This window comes from Balaenoptera acutorostrata, chromosome 2 (genome assembly GCF_949987535.1).
Source record: "Balaenoptera acutorostrata chromosome 2, mBalAcu1.1, whole genome shotgun sequence".
In the NCBI taxonomy this organism is placed as follows: Eukaryota; Metazoa; Chordata; class Mammalia; order Artiodactyla; family Balaenopteridae; genus Balaenoptera; species Balaenoptera acutorostrata.
Window position 1 is genome coordinate 123,410,580 of NC_080065.1, and position 17,226 is coordinate 123,427,805.

General features: G+C 36.7%; 1 protein-coding gene across 2 annotated transcripts in view; it reads left to right on the forward strand.

Moving 5' to 3' along the window:
- The first annotated feature begins 11,603 nt into the window (after window positions 1-11,603).
- Window positions 11,604-17,226, forward strand: part of LOC103008499 (palladin-like) — a 29,405-nt gene continuing 23,782 nt past the window's right edge. Inside the window, exon 1 of one of the 2 annotated variants that reach the window (XM_057540965.1) lies at window positions 11,604-11,674. The gene's annotated coding sequence lies outside the window, so the exon portion shown is untranslated. Of the gene's footprint in view, window positions 11,675-13,708; window positions 13,858-17,226 lie in introns of those variants that run through there. The other variant, XM_007172196.2, reaches the window with a different exon arrangement.

Genomic DNA, 17,226 nt, shown 5'->3' on the forward strand with positions numbered 1-17,226 from the left:
GAAATGAAAAAGGAGAAGTGACAACTGACACCACAGAAATACAAAGGATCATAAGAGACTACTACAAACAACTATATGCCAATAAAATGGGCAATCTGGAAGAAATGGACAAATTCTTAGAAAGGTACAATCTCCCAAGACTGAACCAGGAAGAAATAGAAAATATGAACAGACCAATCACAAGCACTGAAACTGAAACTGTGATTAAAAATCTTCCAACAAACAAAAGTCCAGGACATGATGGCTTCACAGGCGAATTCTATCAAACATTTACATAAGAGCTAACACCTATCCTTCTGAAACTGTTCCAAAAAATGGCAGAGGAAGGAAAACTTTCAAACTCATTCTATGAGGCCACCATCACCCTGATACCCAAACCAGACAAAGATACCACAAAAAAAGAAAATTATAGGTAAATATCACTGATGAACATAGACACAAAAATCCTCAACAAAATACTGGCAATCTGAATCCAACAATACATTAAAAGGATCATACACCATGGTCAAGTGGGATTTATCCCAGGAATACAAGGAGTTTTCAATATCCGCAAATCAATCAGTGTGATACACCACATCAACAAACTGAAGAATAAAAACCATATGATCATCTCAATAGATGCAGAAAAAGCTTATGACAAAATTCAGCACCCATTTATGATAAAAACTCTCCAAAAAGTGGGCATAGAGGGAACATACCTCAACATAATAAAGGCCATATATGACAGACCTACAGTTAACATCATACTCAGCAGTGACAAGCTGAAAGCATTTCCTTTAGAACCAGGAACAAGACAAGGATGTCCACCCTCACCACTTTTATTCAACGTAGTTTTGGAAGTCCTAGCTATGACAATCAGAGAAGAAAAAGAAATAAAAGAAATACAAATTGGAAAAGAAGAAGTTAAACTGTCACTGTTTGCAGATGACATGATGCTATACATAGAAAATCCTAAAGATGCTACCTGAAAACTACTAGAGCTCAACAATGAATTTGATAAAGTTGCAGGCTACAAAATTAATTCAAAGAAATCTCTTTCATTCCTATACACTAACAATGAAAGGGCAGAAAGAGAAATTAAGGAAACAATCCCGTTCACCACTGCAACAAAAAGAATAAAATACCTAGGAATAAATTTACCTAAGGAGACAAAAGACCTGTACTCTGAAAACTATAAGACACTGATGAAAGAAATCAAAGATGACACAAACAGATGGAGAGATATACCATGTTCTTGGATGGGAAGAATCGGTATTGTGAAAATGACTATAATACCCAGAGCAATCTACAGATTCAATGCAATCCCTATCAAATTACCAATGGCATTTTTCACAGAACTAGAATAAAAAATCTTCAAATTTGTATGGAGACACGAAATAGCCAAAAGCAATCTTGAGAAAGAAAAACGGAGCTGGAGGAATCAGGTGCCCTGACTTCAGACTATACTGCAAAGCTATATTCATCAAAACAGTATGGTACTGGCATGAAAACAGAAATATAGATCAGTGGAACAGGATAGAAAGCCCAGAAATAAACCCATGAACCTACGGTCAATTAATCTACAACAAAAGAGGCCAGACTATACAATGGTGGAAAGACAGTCTTCAACAAATGGTGCTAGGAAAACTGGACAGCTACGTGTAAAAAAATGAAATTAGAACGTTCTTTAACACCATACACAAAAATAATTAGGATTAAAGACCTAAATGTGAGACCAAACACTATAAAACTCTTAGAGGAAAACACAGGCAGAACACTCTCTGACATGAACTGCAGCAATATTTTTTTCAATCCGTCTCCCAAAGTAATGGAAATAAAGAGAAAAATAAACAAATGGGACCTAATTAAACTCAAAAGCTTTTGCACAGTAAAGGAAACCATAAACAAAACGCAAAGACAAGCCACAGATTGGGAGAAAATATTTGCAAATGATGTGACCGACAAGAGATTAGTCTCCAAAAATTTACAAACAGCTCATGCAGCTTAACATCAAAACAAACAACCCAATCAAAAAATAAGCAGAAGGGGCTTCCCTGGTGGTGCAGTGGTTGAGAATCTGCCTGCCAATGCAGGGGACACGGGTTCGAGCCCTGGTCTGGGGAGATCCCACATGCCATAGAGCAACTGGGCCCGTGAGCCACAACTACTGAGCCTGCGCGTCTGGAGCCTGTGACCTGCAACAAGAGAGGCCGCAACAGTGAAAGGCCCGCGCACCGTGATGAAGAGTGGCCCCCGCTTGCCACAACTAGAGAAAGCCCTCGTACAGAAACGAAGACCCAACACAGCCAAAAATAAATAAATAAATAAATAAATTTATTAAAAAAAAAAATAAGCAGAAGACCTAAATAGACATTTCTCCAAAGAAGACATACAGATGGCCAGCAGGCACATGAAAAGATGTTCAACATTGCTAGTTATCAGAGAAATGCAAATCAAAACTACAATGAGATACCACCTCACAATAGTCAAAATGGCCATCATCAAAAAAATCCATAAACAATAAAATGCTGGAGAGGGTGTGGAGAGATGGGAACCCTCCTACACTGTTGGTGGGAGTGTAAATTGGTGCAGCCACTATGGAGAACAGTATGAAGGTTCCTTAAAAAACTAAAAACAGAGCTACCATATGATCCTGCCATCCCACTCCTGGGCATATATCCAGAGAAAAACATGGTCCGAAAGGATACATGCACCCCAATGTTCATTGCAGCACTGTTTACAATAGCCAAGACATGGAAGCAACCTAAATGTCCATCGACAGAGGAATGGATTAAGAAGATGTGGTACATACATACAATGGAATATTACTCTGCCATTAAAAAGAATGAAATAATGCCATTTGCAGCAACATCAATGGACCTAGAGATTGTCATACTGAGTGAAGTTAAGTCAGAGAAAGAGAAATATCCTATGATATCACTTATAAGCAGAATCTAAAAAGAAATGATACAAATGAACTTAGTTACAAAACAGAAACAGACTCACAGACTTAGAGAACAAACTTATGGTTACTGGGGGGAAGAGTGGGGAGAAGGGATAGTTAGGGAGTTTGGGATTGACATGTACACACTACTATATTTTAAATGGATAACCAACAAGGACCTACTGTACAGCACAGGCAACTCTGCTCAATATTATGTAACAACTTAAATGGGAAAAGAATTTGAAAAAGAATAGATACATCTATATGTATAACTGAATCACTCAGCTGTACACCTGAAACTATCACAACATTGTTAATCAACTATACTCCAATATAAAATAGGTTAAAAAAGAAAAAAATTTTTAATAAAATAAAATAAAAAGATGGACTGACAGGACAAAAGTGGGTCAAAATTTCATTAGGGAAGGCTGGGATGGCTGCACAGATGAACAGATGGAGTCTGGAGCCCAGGTGGATGCTTAGGAAACAGGTGCAGGCCTTCCTTGGGTAACCAAGGGCACTTCGGGGGTCTTCAGTGGAGGAGGGGAAGGAATCCCTTTAAGAGTGGATAGGAGATTCAACAATAGAAAGAAGAGGAAGACAAAAGACAAGTATCTTTTTCCAGGATGACCCTAAGAGGAAGACAACACATTATGTTATACAGAAGATCACCATATAGTCTAAAAGGCTTAGTCTAAATTATAGCTTTCTGCCTGCTCATCATGAAACCATCACTTTATCTGCAGAGAAGCAGTCTTGTCTTTCATTACAACAGAATCAGAGGTCTCCAGGTCCTCTTAAGGTGCTTGGCAATTTTTCAGCCATCATTTTTTCAAATATTTTTCTGGTGTCCCTGCCCTTCTCTAATTCCAATTATATGTATGTTAGACCACTTGGTATTGTCCCACAGTTCACTAATACTCTTTTTTTTTTTTTTCAGGCTCTTTTCTCTGTGCTTTATTTTGGATAGTTTCTATTGTTATGTCTTCAAGTATCTAACCTTTTCTTCTACTGTTGTCGAATCTGCTGTTAATCCCATGCATGTACTTTTCATCTCTAGACTTGGGTCTTTTTTTATATCTTCCATTTCCTCTCCTTGTTATACTCATATTTTCCTCCACTTCTTGAACAAGTGAAGCATATTCATACTAGCTCTTTTAATATCTTGTCTACTAATTCTATGATCTCTCATTTCAGGATTCTGTTTCTATAAATTAAATTTTATATTTTGATTGTATGATCATGTTTCTTTTGCATGTCCAGTAATTTTTCACTGGATGCCAGACATTATGTCATTTCCCTTCCTTTACAGATCACAGTCCTGTGATGCCTGTTGTCCAATGTCTGAAAACTATTCTCTTCCGTATCCGGTTGGGTTTTTTAGTTGTTTAGAGTGAGAGGGTAAGTTCTCTTCTGGATACTCATCATTGCTGGAAATGGAAGGCCTTGCAAGCTCCAATAAATTAATGTATCTAGGCATTAAGCATCAATGACTCCTAACACAAAAAGAGAGATAACTAGACATTATGTGCGTCCTAATGATACAATGTCATCTATAGTTTTGCAAAAAGGTATGTAACAAAACTGAATGTGATCAAGCCTCTAGATCCAACTACCAATTTATAGGAAATATAGAAGACAAAGGAACATCTTAAACTACACAAACTGCAGGGATACAATCAACAAAATAAAAATTGCAGGAAGCTCTATAGGACAGTTTTTTCAACAATTTAAATTACAAGAAAATTAAAAAGGTGAGGGAAAGCTGTAGATTAAAAGAGACTTAAAAGATACATCAATCTACTGTAATGTGCAGACCTTATTTGGATCCTGATTCAAGCAAACAAACTGTAAGAAAAAATTATAACACTTCTGAGACAATTGGAAATGTGAACTCAGACTAGATAACTGATGGTGTTAAGGAATTATTATTAATTTTGGTTCACCTAAATTATTAAATATAGATTATGGTATTATGATTATGCTTTTTAAATGACTTATCTTTTAAAGAAACATTCTGGTATATTTACAGATGAAATAATATAATGTTTAGTATTTGCTTCAAATTAATATGGTAGAGGGCAGATGAGTGGAAGTACAGATGAAATAACATTGATCATGAATAGGTAACTGAAGAAGCTAAGTAATATATATGTTTAAAATTTTCTATTACAAAAGAATTACAATTGTTTTAAGGATCATAAAATTGAGACATGAGTTCTAAATCTGGCTCTGATGTCATTCTGCTCTGCACCTATGGACCAACCACTTCTCTCTAGGCTTTAGCTTTCTCTATAAAATATGAAATATAAAGCCTATTCCAATATACTTTCCATTATATCCACTTATGAGCTATGTGACATAGGAAAGTTACTTAATCTTTTTAAGTCTCAGTTTCCTTATCTGTAAAGAGTGATGAAAACAGTAGCTGGTTTTCATGACTACTGTGTGAGTTAAATTGGGTACTGTATGTTAAAGCCCTCATCATAGTGCTTGGCACAAAGTAAGCACTCAATAAATATTATCTATCATTATTATTACCATCTCTTGCTACATTAAGAAATACTACAGATGAAAGGACTCTATAGTTTATTACTCCCTTATCCCTTCCTTCTCCATATCGCCTTTCTTTAGGACAAAGGTAGGAAAATGTGAAACTTCCCCTCTAAAATCTTTGCAACAATGTGCCCACCAGCACAAGCCAGGAGAGAAAGAGCTTGGCTCTCCTCAGAGTCACTGCTCTGGGTCTGGAAAAACAGAGGCGTCACTTTCATCATTTTCAGAATATAGTATGCAGCTGTTCTTCTGGTATGCCACACATCCTGAGGTTGCTCCCAAGGGCTAAAAACAGAGCTCAGGCGATTAGCCCAGGGCAGCCAAGATCATTCTTTTTCAAGGTGGCCCCATTTCAAATATAATGAGCACTTTGTATGTACCCCCTTTTTAACCAGGAGTTGGTCTTCCCCACCAGACTGTGAGCTCCTTGAGGGCAGGACTGTGTCTAGTTTATCTTTATAGCTTATGCTCCTAACATAACACCTGGGACAGAGCAAGTACTCAACAAATATTTGCTGAATGAAGGAATTAACTGTTTATTCTTTTGTTTTATTTAGTGTGGGACAGGAATGGGAAAGAAACATTGATAGGCACACAAAGAACCAATTGTTGGAATAATCTTTCTAACAGTATTTGTCAGGGTGTACAAACTTGTTCACAACTTCTAATTCATTTCTTCTCCCTACTTCCCACTACTTCCCACTATGCATCTTTTATAACTTCCCTCCACTCCCATAAACTACCAAATACACCCTGAATATTCTTCATCCTGAGCCCATTTTCATACTATTCCCTCCATCTGTTAATATTTCTCTCTCTCCATCTCTCTCTCTCACTCTCATCTTAATATATGCATCCTTCAAGACCTGGCTCCAGTATCTCCCCTTCCAAGAAGCCTTTCTAAACCACTGCAACTTAAAGGGATATCTTCTTGATTTCCTATAACACTTTAGATTTAGCTTCAGGCACTCATAATATTACATCATACGCTGTGGTTAGTTGTAAAGGTTTCAAAACTTTTACAAGATTGAGGGAAAGAGTCATCTTTGAATTTCTTAGGCATCCAGCGTAGTGCTTTGTACACACCAGGCATCTGATGAGCATTTAGTGCATTTACTGGCTAAACTTTGCAGAGGAAGTAATATAATCATTCGACCCAATTTAAAGTATAAAACAAGTGAGCCTTTAAAAGGGTGTTTTGTCTATAAGATCTTTTTCCTTAAAAAGTTAACACATTGTTTTGGAAGTTTTGGTACCCTATTATTACCTGTTCTATTAGGCAATACCCTCTACTTTTAGAAACCAAAGGGAAAAGTGTCATAAAGCATATATATTTTTTTAATCAAGTGAATTTAAAAGAAAAATTCATATCATTAAAAAATAATAATTTCACATTTTCTTCAAATCCCAGGATGACAGCCTGGAGTATCAAAAACCCAAGATTGAGAATCATTAGACAACTGTATAAGCTTGGCTAGGCCCTTGGTTTTCCCAACTATCATCCCCAAACTACTTCTCAGCAAAGTTACAGGGCACAAAGGAAAGAAAAGCATTGAGAAACTGTAAAATACTAAATAACCGTAGGCTATTATGCTTCTCAAAGGTAAGGGTTAGGATAGAAACAAATCTCATTTCTTAAGATTAAGGGTGAGCTGAGGCTTCCTTGCTACTTGGATAGCTGCTTTATTATCTCTTCTAGATGATACACTCTACCACTGCCATCATATATTCACCACCTTGTTGCCTTTCCTTTTTGTTTTTCATTCCTAGATTAAAGATTAATATATATAAACCAATTACATTCCCCACCACCCCTATCCTCAGCAAACAACCTCATTGTGGCCTTATCGGTGCTGTTTCTTAAACTTGTATTTTATTGCAGGAGCATACTTAGATTATCTAGTCTAACTTTTCCATTTTCCACATGAGGAATCCAAAATCTAGAAAGAGTATATGACTTGTTCAAGTTAGTGTCAAAATCCATAATAGAAACTCATTTTCTTAATTCCCAGTTCTCAACATTACACCCAACAAATGTCTGGGCACACAGATGGCCATTAATAAATATTTTCTTGAACTGAAATGAATTATTGCTTTCTCTTTGTTTGACAAAACTACCTGGCCACCCTGTAGAATGTGGAAGGAAGAGGTGAAAGTGGTGTTCTGAATACTATGGCTTAAAAGGCAACTTGGTATAGACTGGAGTAGGCTGCCCAACTTCTGATTTAGGCTCCACCACTGCCCATCTGTATGATCTCGGGAAAATTGCTTTACATTTCTTAGCCTCAGCTTCCTCATTTGCAAAATGAAGGTAATCACAGAAACTACCTCAAAGGATTGTTTATTCATTCAATGACATTTGTTGAACACCTGCTCTGTAACAGATACTCTGTTAGATGGTGGAGATACAATGCACAAGAAAAAAAAGAATCTACCCTTAGGAGCTAATATTCTACTAGGATTACAGGATATAATGTACATAAAATGCCTAGTAGAGAGCCTGTTACCTAATAAATATTCAACAAATGTTAGTTGTTATTATCGTTATTATTAAAAACTGTACTATGTATCCACGTTTAAAAAGCAAATCAGCAAATAAATCTTACAAAGAGACAGCTCCAAGCAAGACTTTAATGCATGAAACAGCTCACACATTAGTGTTTCACAAGGACAGATATTATCACCATGGAAACATTTCTCTGAGTTCCTTAAGAGTACTTGCTTGACACTGTGGAAGGTTCAGGCATGGTCTGTGAAAACACCTTATAAAGAGCATCACTTAGGGAGTGGAGAAAATCCTAATTTTGTCCAAAAAAGATAACTTTTTCTATAGAATCATTTAATAAACTTAATGTATAAAATCTTAAATTAAGAAACATAAATTAAGGGATAATTACTTGTATTATAGTGGGAGTTATCAAAGATATCTTCTTAATAGCCAGCTTCCCTAGCATATTCAAAACATGATGTTACTGTTCAAAATTCTACATGATTAACAAGAACATGAAAAGACAGGCAACATCTTTGGTCATTAGGGAAATGCAAATCAAAACCACAATGAGATACCACTTCACACCCAGTAGGGTGGCAATACTTTTAAAAATGGAAAATAACAAGGGTCGTTGAGGATGCAGAGAAATTGGAACCCTCATACATTGCTGACGGGAATATATAATAAAAGAGTTGTCTCTGTGGAAAACAATTTGGTGGTTCCTCTCAAAAAGCTAAACAGAGAATTACTATATGATGTTGCAATTTTGCTCCATGATACATACCCAAAAGAATAAAAAACAGGTACTTAAACAAGTAGATGTTCATGCATGTTCACAGTAACACTATTCACAATAGCCAAAAGGTAGAAACAGCCCAGATGTCCATCAACAAACATATGGACAAACTGTGGTACATACATACAATGGAATATTATTCAGCCATAAAAAAGGAATGGATTACAGATATATGCTACAATATGGATAGATATTATGCTAAGTGAAAGAAGTCAGATACAAAAGGTCACATATTGTATGATTACATTTATATGAAACATCCAGAACAGATAAATCCATAGACACAGAATGCAGATGTGTGGATGCCAGGGGTAATGGGGAGGGAAGAGTAGGGAGAAACTGTTTAATAGATAAGGCATTCTACTTGGAGTGATGGAAACGTTTTGAAACTAGATAGAGGTGTGGTTGTACAATACTGTGAATGTACTAAATGCCACTGAATTGTTCATTTTTAATATTTATTTATTTATTTATTTATTTGGTTGGTTGGTTGGTTGGTTGCACCAGGTCTTAGTTGCGGCAGGCCGGCTCCTTAGTTGCAGCTCACTGGCTCCTTAGTTGTGGCACACAAGCTCCTTATTTCTGGCATGCGAACTCTTAGTTGCAGTATGCATGTGGGATCTAGTTCCCCAACCAGGGACCGAACCCAGGCCCCCTGCATTGGGAGCATGGAGTCTTAACCACTGTGCCACCAGGGAAGTCCCCTGAATTGTTCATTTTAAAATGGTTAGTTTAATAACAAACATTCTAAAAAAGAAAACAAAGTTAGTTTTATGTTACATGAAATTCATCTCAGTGAGTTTTTAAGATGTTATCCACGTGGCCTATGAACACAAAAATGTGACCAAAAAAAATATTACAAGTGATGGCTTAGCCATCTCAGAAACCCACGTAAACAGGGCCTATATCTATTCACAGTGAAGGAAGAACAGAGAGCTCTTACTAAAATCCTAGTTCCTTCCTGTTAAAGGATAATTATTTAAGGTAAAATTATGACTGTCATATAAATATAAAACAAACACATGTCAATGTTTTATTTAACTAATTAATTAAAGACAGAATCAGAAGATGTTAAAAACTGGTTCTAGAGGTAGCCAGAAATGCTGAAATTAGTTTGTTAACAGATGCAAAACTAGCCTCTTGGAAGAGGTGGTCAACTGCACTTCCACAAAACAAAATTGGTTTGCTTTTTTATAAACAAGAATAATTTGCATTACCCTCAGTTTTCTACAACTTTATAGAGTTTAAAACAGTTCAAAGACACTGAAAGGTACAGATCACTACAGAATCAGATAACTTGGAAGAACATACTAGTCAATGCCTAGCATTCTAAAGGATTCTCAGTAATTTTTTTTTCAAATTTCACAATTTTTCCTGACATTCTTCTGGCATTCAAGGTAATTCACTACTTTGGCAAATGGCTTCTCTTCTTTGACTTGAGGTCCTTGTCTGTTTTAAGAAAGTTTTTTAAGGAGTAGTTGGCTTGGATGACCTGAAGCTTGCCTTGATCTTTGACAGCCTGGTAAGAACCAACTTCCAGGGGCCAGATGCTCAGTCACAGATCCCTACAGCTAACAGAGCCTTTTAAGCCATCAGCACTCATCATGACATCACATAAATTACTTCCCTTCTGATGGGACATGCCATCCCTTGATGAGGGAGACCGTATTTCTAATGAATCATTCCAAAACAATTTGCCTTTTTGCACTGCTACTGGAAATAAGATTATACTGAATTCCCCCAGCTTCTGTCATGACCAAGAAGCATCATTTAATTTTTAAACAACTGACTGAAACTAGAGAGAGAAGTAGTCTGGAGCTATGAAAAAAAACAAAAGAAAGTAGTTGGCCTACATGAGATGCTCAAAAAATACTGGCTGAGTGGAATGGCTTTGGAAATTTTTATACCATGTATGTGGAGTTGTGATCAATTGCACTTAGTTTACTGTACTGTAGTAATGCTGTATTACTTACTTAGGGATTACTTACTCAGTGACACTAAGGACTGCACTTAGGATACACTTAGTGTAAATGCAGCATGACATCTCTTTCTTCCTTTTGTTAGCTCTTTCATAGCACTCTCCAGCTGCTCAGTACTGGGCACACAGTAGGTCCTCAATCACAGCTTGCTGCTAAATCATAATTTACGACAGAGTGGAAGTCTATATTTACCACATAAATTTTCAGCTTACTCATGATAACAAGAAGTTTCTCTATTTATTGGACCTACATTCTTTATATTTTAGGTGTATTGATCAATCCAGCACAATCAAAAGCACATCTACCAACAGCATGTAAAACAGAGGTCTTAAGCTTCAAAGAAAAAATGTGCTGTTCCACATACCTCTCCACAAAGATCTACAACCCTGCATAGATCCTCCACCAAAGTCAATGTTGATATTAATATGACATTTCTGAAATCAGTAAAATTATAATCCTGACCCAAGCAACTGTGAGCTATCTCCTGTCTTCTGGATTGAGAGGAAGGGCAGCTTGAATTTCCTTGAAATGCCGATACCAAAATTCTTTACATTCCAGATAAAAATGCTTTGCTCACCATGAGACTTTGTCTTCTGCCCTGCCTTTTATCTCCTAGTTTCCATTTAGATTTGATGTATAACTATTAGTGGTTAACTCATGGTCACATATTTTTTGGTCTTCTGTTGCAAGGATGTGCACTCCCCAAGTGTCATTAATACAAAGTTGGGGCTGCACCAAATACAGTGGAATAGATAGACCCTTCCCCAGTCCTTCCAGTTGATACCCTAGCCTCTTTGCCGACAGCTGTCGTTCCAGTTTATGCCCCTCCTTGCCAGACAGCAGGGATCTACCTCAAACAAACCCAGCCCCGAGGGGCTCTTCCTGTGAGGACAACAGGAGAAGAAAAGCACACAGACAACGTGGAGGCTGTGAGTACCTTTGAAACCAAGGCTGCTGTCTGGGTTTTCTCATATCATAGTGATCCTACAGATGAGGAAAATCAAATATTTCTAATTCCTTGGGCTTAGGACAGAGAATACAATCCAGATGCTTTTAATTTATAGGAAGTCAGTACAGTGACTTCCCACCTCTACTCACAGGACCAAATATATTCACTCACTCACTCACACAGTCATCAATATACACTTACCTAATGTCTATTATTAAAGCACTAAGAAAAATGCAAGAGGGGGTTCGAAGATATATTGGAATTCAGCATTTCCTGGCTCCAAACATCTGGAGCTGCTAAAGTCCCTGCACTTCCCAGCACTCCTCTTGGTCAGATGTACCTTCTGAGTGCCAAGGTGCAGGCATAGCATACTAGAGAAAGAGCAGCCCTTTATTGTTTCAATGTTACCTGGTCCTTGACTCTACATCAGGGAAGCCAGGCAGAATTTGAAGAAAGGCCTGCAAAAATGCTGCTGGTGACTTTAAGACTGGAAATGACAACTTGCTGGGAAAGATGAAGAGAGGCTGTACTGATATAGCCAGAAGGAAAGGAAGAAGGTTGTGTGGAAGAAACAAACAAAAAAGAAAGAGTAATGAAAGGAGGACAGTGAATAGTTGGTCTCTACCAGGGATGCCACCTTTTATAGCTCAGCTCAAAAGGTCCAGAGCCAACACCTACCTGCAAAGGCTCCCTGGAGGCAGCTTAACTAAAATGTCTATAATGTACATTATGCTAAATGCAGGGAAATGGGTAGACACACAGTGACCATTACTGAATACCTATTTCATCTCTCTTTCCAGCCCACAGATTTAGTCAAAAACCTAAGGAAACCCAAGGAATTTGTTTTTGTGTACTGGGTCTGTGGTTGATTTTTTTCTCTCACTTCTCTGCCATATTTTCCAAGTTTTCTAAAATGAAAATGCATTTTTATAGAAACATTTAAATAAATTATTTTATAAAAATAGAACAAACCTCCAGACTTGGAGAGAGGGCCCTGGGTCAGATTGCACATTGCTTAGTGGACCAAGAAATTCCAGAGCTCCCAGGGCTCTTAACACCAATTGTTGTCAACATCTGAATCTGTTGCCTTTTCTAAGTCCAGCAGTTAATAAGAGGATAATAACATCTGCCTTCCTTAAAGACTTGTTCTGAAGGTCACAAGATAAATGTGTGAAAGCGTTTTGTGAGTATCAAGTACTGAATCAGTGTGACACAGTATTATTCCAGTGAAAGGCAACTTTCTATAAAATGAAAAGAGGGTAGGGATTAATACAACGAAGGTAGTGATTTATATGAATTTCCCCTCCATCTGAGTTCAAACGAAATTCACAGAGTAATGCTGACTGGCAAAGGCTCTCTGCTCAGGACATCCAAAGCAACAACAGAAACAGAAATTCAGCAATAAGAATATTTCTTTACTCCATGTCAGGTGACTTGGATGATTGTGAAGTCTTCAAGTCCTAGAAATGAATACCTGAGAGGTCTTACCACTTTTCTACCTCTGGTGGACTCTGACCACTTGGGGGAAACACTGAAACCCAACTGACATGGAAGAGACCTAGCAAAGTTATATTTGAAACTAGAAGAGATAGAGTGATTTCCCCTGAGATTGGCCCTTAGTTTGTTTCCAGTTCTCACCTGCATGTATTTAGCTCTCTCCCACAGGAGCTGGAGGCACTAATTAATTGAGTCTGACAAGAAGCAACATTAAGTACAGGGCTACAGACTTCTACTAACACTAGTCCACGGCCAAATATGTTTCTCATTCTGGCTCCTATTTGCAGTGTGCATTAGAATAGATGATGTCAACACCAGCCGAGAAGACAAGTTATCTCAATACTCAACCCCTGGCAGGAGAATTTGTGCCCTGATTTATTTTTAGTGCTTTTCTACCTTAGTAATCCAGTCAGCTGAAGAAAAGCTAGCAACCAGACTGTTCTCTGAGCTCACCACCCTTATTTATCCCTTAGCAATTAGCAAGACATTTAGTCACCTGGGGGAGAATCTACTAGGAGTTTGGGGTCCCATCATTTGCAAATTTTTAGAGGCCACAGAGGATTATTATCCTAACCCAAGTGGAAATGTGGGCTTCACTATTTCATTGGTAGCAACTTTTTACTCAAAAGAGAAAGACAAAGAAAGAGAGGTTCCTAACAAAAACAGGTATGTATAGCCTATTGTTTTCATCAGCAGGGTGGAAGATGGGGTGAAAAGCAAGAATTGTGCTTTACCTTTTATGAAATGTTAGAACTTAAACTAGAGGACACATTATTCTCCTTATCTTAAGCTTCAAATTGGACTGTTGCTAGGAGTTCACAACGAATAATAAGTGCCTGTTCACCAAGATGCAGAAAGGGAAGCATCAAAAGATTAATCAATACTTTCCACATTTTTGCATTTGGATTTAACCCCAAATATTTAACTTTATTTCAATCTCATACAGCTTGTGAGGACAGATTTATCCAACACCAGCTGTCCTCATATTTAAAAGCTGCTCCACAAAGATAAAATTAGAATCAAGGGAGGATCATATTCCTCAGCAAGAATTCTGCTCTATGCCCCACTGATGCCCTGAGCGACAAATGACAAACCAAATACCAGCATTATTGTTGTTTTTCTTGGACATTTCCTAAGAAGCTACAGGGTGGTAGAAACAGTATACACTGCACAAAAAAGGCATGAGCCCTAAACTCACAGCATTGTACCCATGGGTATATATAAATTTATTCCCAAGGTTATTTCTCACCAAAGTGGGAGGAAGGCATGTACTGTTTTGACAGAGCAGGGAGTGAAGTCAACTATCACACATACCCCCGCCCCTTTTTTTTTCTGGAGCTTTCCACACCAGGAATTTTCCAAACTTGTATGAGGCTCAAATTAGACTGAAGTCTGGGTAAGATACTACTGTTCATTAAATCAAATAGAAAGACCAAATGTCATCACCTTGATATTAAATATTTGGTGTGACAATATATTGTGTAAAAAAAAAAAAAAGAAAGAAAAAGAATCTCAAGATTCTAAAAGACTGTTAAATATTTTCTTTGAATGAAGTCTAACTGTAAAAGTATAGCTGTAAAAATACATCGTTAATGTTCTATGTGCAGTTTGGAAGATCATATTTCTCAACAGGCATTTTACAAGAGCAGAAAGCAAAAGTGACCAATAAACACACAAAAGATGTACAACCTCATTCCAGATTAAAGAAATGCAAGTCTACAAAACAATGAGATGCCCAATTATGAGGATTACAAGGAAGTGATTCTCAAATAACTATTGAGAATGTACCATTTTAGAAAAGGGCAATGTGGCCATAACTATTAAACTTCAAAATGCATATGCTTTTTTCCGCTGTAATTCCACTGCTATAGATATACTTAAAAAAGCATGCAAAGGTGTTATTTATAAAGATGCTCACTTAAGTACTGTTTTTAACAACCCAGATATTTTTCAATAGGGAACTGATTAACTATTATAAACCATATAAAAATTCTATGTAGGAATTTAGAAGAAAAAATTAGATTTTTATGTGCTATTATCAAATGATGACCCAGATATATTAAGTGGAAAGGCAAGGTGTAGAATAATATAAATAGTATGATTACATTTATGAAAAAAGAAAATTAAATTATATACATAGCTATATATATGTATGATTAAATATCAGAAAGAATAGTAAAAATTGTTAAAAATAGAAATTAGAGACTAGAAATGGTCAGCTTTTTTAATTTTTATTTTTTATTGAAGTACAGTTGATTTACAATGTTTCAGGTTTACAGCAAGGTGATTCAGTTTCTTTTTCAGATTCTTTTCCATTATAGGTCAGTATAAGATACTGAATATAGTTCCCTGTGCTATATAGTAGGTCCTTGTTGTTTATCTATTTTATATATAATAGTGTGTATCTGTTAATCCCAAATTCCAAATTTATCCCTCCCCCCACTTTCCCCCTTGATAACCATAAGTTTGTTTCCTATGTCTGTGAGTCTATTTCTGTTTTGTAAATAAATTCATTTGGATCATTATTTTAGATTCCACATATAAGTGGTATCACCTGATATTTTTCTTTCTCTATCTGACTTACTTCACTTAGTATGATAATCTGTAGATCCATCCATGTTGCCGAAAACGGCATTATTTCATTCTTTTATAGCTGAGTAATATTTCATTGTGTGTGTGTGTGTGTGTGTATATATATATATATATATATATATATATATATATATAAAATCTTCTTTATCCATTCCTCTGTTGATAGACATTTAGGTTGCTTCCATGTCTTGGCTATTGTAAGTAGTGCTGCTATGAACACTGGAGTGCATGTATCTTTTCAAATTAGAGTTTTCATCTTTTCCAGATGTATGCCCAGGAGTGGCATTACTGGATCATACGGTAGTTCTATTTGTAGTTTAAGAAACCTCCATACGTTCTCCATAATGGCTGCACCAATTTACATTCCCACCAACAGTGTAGGAGGGTTCCCTTTTCTCCACACCCTCTCCAGAATTTATTATCTGTAGGCTTTTTGATGATGGCCATTCTGACTGGTGTGAGGTGATACCTTATTGTGGTTTTGATTTGCATTTCTCTAATAATTAGCAATGTTGAGCATCTTTTCATGTGCCTTTGGCCATCTGTGTATCTTCTTTGGAGAAATGTCTATTTAGATCTTCTGCCCATTTTTTGATTGGGTTGTTTGTTTTTTATATTGAGCTGTATGAGCTGTTGGTATATTTTGTATTATTAATCCCTTGTCAGTCACATCATTTGCAAATATTTTCTCCCATTCTGTAGGTTGTCTTTTCATTTTGTTATCGTTTCCTTTGCTGTGCCAAGGCTTATAAGTTTGATTAGGTCCCATTTGTTTATTTTTGGTTTTGTTTCCATTACTCTAGGAGATGGATCCAAAAAAAATATTGCTGAGATATATGTCAAAGAGCATCCTGCCTATGTTTTCCTCTAGAACTTTTATAGTGTCCAGTCTTACATTTAGGTCTTTGATCCATTTTGAGTTTACTTTTGTATATGGTGTTAGAGAATGTTCTAACTTCATTCTTTTACATGTAGCTATCCAGTTTTCCCAGCACCAATTATTGAAGAGACTGTCTTTTCTTCCCTGTATATTCTTGCCTTCTTTGTCGTAGACTAATTGACCATATGTGTGTGGAATTTTTCTGGGCTATCCTGTTCCATTGATCTATGTGTCTGTTTTTGTGCCAGTGCCATACAGTTTTGATTACTGTAGCTTTTTAGTATAGTCTGAAGTCAGGGAGCATGATTCCTCCAGCTCCATTCTTTCTCAAGATTGTTTCAGCTCTTCGGAGTCTTTTGTGCTTCTACACAAATTTAAAAAATTTTTTTGCTCCAGTTCTGTGAAAAATGCCATTGGCAATTTGATAGGGATTGCACTGAATCTATAGACTGCCTTGGGTAGTATGGTCATTTTAACAATATTGATTCTTCCAATCCACAAACACGGTATATCTTTGCATCTGTTTGTATGGTCATCAATTTCTTTCATCAGCGTCTTATAGT